Raw genomic sequence first — 4,545 nt, 5'->3', positions numbered from 1 at the left:
GGCGCTGTACATAGCAAATAGCAAAGTACAAATAAAAGCCTGCCTAAGGTGCACAATCTAAGAACAAAAGGAAAATTGTTCTCCACTCTGGTGGTGACTCTGGAGTCGGTCTGGCAAAGAAATTTCTTTCCCTCTATGTGTTGCTACTCTGATTCAGGCAGTGAAATGTCTTGGGGTGTCTCTGGGCCATGGCCCAGGTTGAACATGGGTTGTCAAGAGCAAGCTGTGGCTCAGAAAAGAGACACCCCAAGACATTTCACTGCCTGAATCAGAGCAGCAAATTGTACCTCCACCCATTGCACAGAACCCAAAGCAATCTCTTTCCTGATTCTTGGTCATAAATCAGGTCTAGCATCCTGTTAGTGATTTACCAGGGCACAAGTCCATCCTGTGCCATCACAACTCATTGAGGGTTGGGCTGTTGCATAGATTGGAATTCTCTTTTCTCCTTGCATCAAACAAAAGCCACCCCACCCAAAGCACCTTGTCAACTGAGCATTCCCACCCAAACCCCTGCGATGCAAAAAAGCAGTTTCCCAAGGAATGTACATTTATATGTACATTTGTTAATGTACAGAAAACTCATTTCAACACATTTTGTTGCAAAAAAGAAATTGAGCCGAGGATTTCATCACGAAATTTGGCAACATGCAAAATGGGAGAGTGTGTTGTGTTCCAAGCCACATGCTGCCCCAGAAGTGCAGGTCAGGTTGGTTCATTCTGAAATGCAGCCAAGGAGGGAAACCTTTGAGCGACTCTCTGTCTCATCTCCATCTTCTGTTGAGGTAGGCCCAGGGGATGGAGGAACCGTCACAACGCATTTCCTGTTACAATGAAATCACTAATGAGGACAAGCAGCATAAGACGAGGGTCTGAGCCTTTAAACCTAAAGTTCGTTCCCCTAGGAGATCTTTGGAGCTCATAAACCAAAACAAGCATCCTGCTTCTTCATCCAACTTGAGCAAATTGAAAGCCGCCAAGAGGTTTGCCCTAAGGCGACGCTGGCAATCTCCTTGCCTTTGTTTCAGCCAGAACAAAATCTAGCTTTGAAGTTTCCCCCCACTTGTTACAAGGGGAATTTTCTTTTGTTTAATCCAGTTTAGCCTTTAATACCCGACCTGGATCAGTCCTGTGGCTTAGATCACATGGGCCTCAAGGCGACCTGGTACTAGCCGGAAGGTATGTTCTGCCTCCCATCCGTCCCTCTCACCCCCCATGATATCAATGGTGCCAAAGTCTCCGGAATAATCAGTATCTCAACTTTAGGTCATCTTTCACTTTGAACTCCCAACTTGCCCTTTTCATGGAGGGAGGGCATGAAAACCTTCCCAAATATCAAACAGGCTTAATCCGCTTTCAGGCTTCTTAGCCTTCAACAGGACTTCTGTGTTGAGTTAAAATACCAAGGAAATGTTCGGCATCTTTTACATGGGGATAGGACTCCTTTCTTTGTGTAACCATTAAGATGCACGGACACACATACACAAATATACAAGTAAATTTCTTGGATGTTGTTCACTGCTTGTGGCTGTGATCAGACCCCTTCTCCCCTTCCTGCAAAAGCTCCCCTCCACATTCATATTTGTTGTTGTTGTTGTTATGTGCTTTCAAATTGTTTCCAACTATACCAGTCAGCTGTAGACTGAAGAACTGGGAACATAGTCATGTGCGGGATTCTGGACATTGTACTCCAAAAAGTTGTATTTGCAAACTTTGCTTGTTGTTGGTAGGTGTTGTCAAGTCGGCTTCAATTTCAGATGACTCTATGAGTGATAAAATGAGCCAGTGTGACGCAGTGGTGTGTGTGCTGGACTGCAACTCTGGAGACCAGGATTCAGTTCCCAGCTTGACCATGAAACCCACTGGGTGACCTTGGGCAAGTCGCATGCTCTCAGCCTCAGGGGAAAGGAATGGCAAACTTCCTCTGAACAAATCTTGCCAATAAAACCCCATCTGAGAGTCACTTTAAGTCAGAAATGACTTGAAGGCGCATGACAACAACAAATGAATGAAGAAACAAAAATAGCAACCACAGATGATTTACATAATTTTAAAATAGACTATGAAAACAATGAAATAGTTCAGGATTTTCTATGCCTTGGCTCAGTCATTAATCAGAATGGAGACTGTAGTCAAGAAATTAGGAGTTGGGCTGGCCATGTCCACAGTGATGGAAAAACCTGGCTTACCACTAGGGCATCTGGATCCGTGGGGAGGACAAGCTGTCCACACTGCCGGCACTCATGATGGGTTGATGCGAGTACAACACTATCCACATACTCCCTCCCATCCTGGCCTTGGTACTGTTCAAATGCAGTTTAGTGTTGTGGCAGGAGTTGGAATTTCTGCCGATGCTTCTTCTCTCATCCCCAAACTGGCAGGCAGTCCTCACACTCCATAATTCCCAGCCTGACTCAGAGAGAAATATCTGGACTATGACTCTGGAGACCAGGGTTTGATTCTCTGCTTGGCCATGAAACCCAGTGGGTGACCGTGGACAGGTCACATTCTCTCAACCTCAGGGGAAGGAAATGGCAAACCTCCTCTGAACAAATCTTGCCAAGAAATCCCCAAGATAGGGTTGCCATAACTCAGAAAGGGTCCGACTTAGAGTTGCCTTAGGGTTGCCATAAGTCAGAAATGACTTGAAGGCACCTAACAACAACAAACCTGCTTCTAGCCAGGAGGTGGGGACTAAGGAGAGGAGGGGGGAGGTGAGCCCAGCCACCAAAACAATTGGGAAGGAAGGAGGAAGCTAACTAAGGAAATATATAAACTCTTGCAAACCTAACTAGCAGTGGTTCTACTAGCTTAGCTAGAGATTTGCACACTGTTCTTTCCCTGGCTCAGAAATGAACCCATCATAATTGGAGAACTTGTGCCTTCAGAGAAACCGGAAACTCAGGGCCAGGCCCTGAAATCTAGCAACCATCACCCTGCTACAGCTTTAACATTTCCTCTGCAGGCAAGACTTTGCAGTTAAAGTGAAAAATGTGACAAAGGGATTTCTTTTGTGGGTTGTTAGTTTGTTTCACTTTCCTGCCTCCCTGGAGGTTTTGCCCTTTTCACTGGATGTGAAATTTCAGGAAAATTCCACATCAGCTGTTCTCCAAAGGAGACTTGGCTGCCTTGGACTGTAGTTTCAAGTCACTCCTCTCCATCCGCAGGAGGCCTGGTAACCAAATGAAGAAGCGCCTTCCGACGGTGTGAAATTAGTAACTCTCCATTAGCTCCAGAAATAAGTCTGCGATTCATGAGGGTCATTGCGTCGGCATTTATCAAAATGAGCTTTTCCTCGAATTAGCATCTCTGAGCCTCCTTGACAATTGGAATTCGCTTAAATATCTAAATAAATTTAGTAGCCACTCAGAACTCCACATTCCTAATGCATTTTCTCCAGAACCCGCTGGCATGTTTAAAATGCTCTCTCTTCCCTCCTCCCTCGCCCTCCCTTATTCTTAACTAAATACCTATTATATTAATGTTTAAAATCCATTTAAGTTCATCAGGGGTGGCTTCGCCAAAGGACCCTGACTTTACTGGTGTAATTAGAGGATGCATTGCCCCCTAGTGGTGATGCATGCTTTCAAGAGAAGCTGTGACTTAAATTGGATGAACCTTGCAGGAGGAAACTGAATGCAAAATAGAAAGGGAATTATATATATACATATCGCACAACATGAGAGGGGAAGGTGGAGATACGTGTGGTTTCGTTTCCACAGTCTCTTCGTTTGAGATTTTAAAGCTTCAATTCTTTCCGTACTAGAATCCTGTCGGTAACCTACACTGACATTACCTCCAGTTATACATTTCAGCAGGAATTCAGTGTGGGACATAAATCACTGTAAGTGGACACACATCTGCAGTAAATAGAATGCAGCCATTGTGCAACATCTGCATTCAGCAAGGGGCTGCCTTGATGTTACTACATACAGGAGGCAGAAAAGTGTCTGTTGTGCATTGGAACACTGGCTAGGGACTCCCAGTGTGCATTGCTAGACCCCAATATCCATTGTAAAACTGTCTAGGGACACTTGGTAGTGTGCCAATACATATCTTCACAATTCACTAGCAGAGTTCCGTAGTACTGGGGCTACGTAGCTAAGTATGAGTAAAGTTACCCAATGTTGACTGCAACATAGAATCACAGCTTATGCAGTTATAACTAGATCGAGAAAAGCAATAGTAAACCCTGGTTAAATGCCGGTACTGCAGCCACAACATTGTGAGTTTAATCCCAGGATTCCAAGGTTGACTCAGCCTTCCATCCTTTTGTAGTTCGGTAAAATGAGAACCCAGCTTGCTGGAGGCAATTGGCTTACAGATTGTAAACTACTAAGAAAGTGCTGAATTCACTATTTAAAAAGAAATTCCAAAAAGCAAAGTTTAATTTTGCCATTTTATATAAGGGACATAATAATAATAATAAAATAATAATAAATAAATGGGAATAATAATAATAAATGGGAATAATAAAAGGGATTACGAGGCACTTGGTAGGAAGCTGAAAGGAATGGATGTACAGGTTGTCATCTCGTCTCTTCT

This window comes from Sceloporus undulatus, chromosome 1 (assembly GCF_019175285.1).
Source record: "Sceloporus undulatus isolate JIND9_A2432 ecotype Alabama chromosome 1, SceUnd_v1.1, whole genome shotgun sequence".
Lineage (NCBI taxonomy): Eukaryota > Metazoa > Chordata > Lepidosauria > Squamata > Phrynosomatidae > Sceloporus > Sceloporus undulatus.
This window is presented reverse-complemented; position numbering follows the sequence as displayed.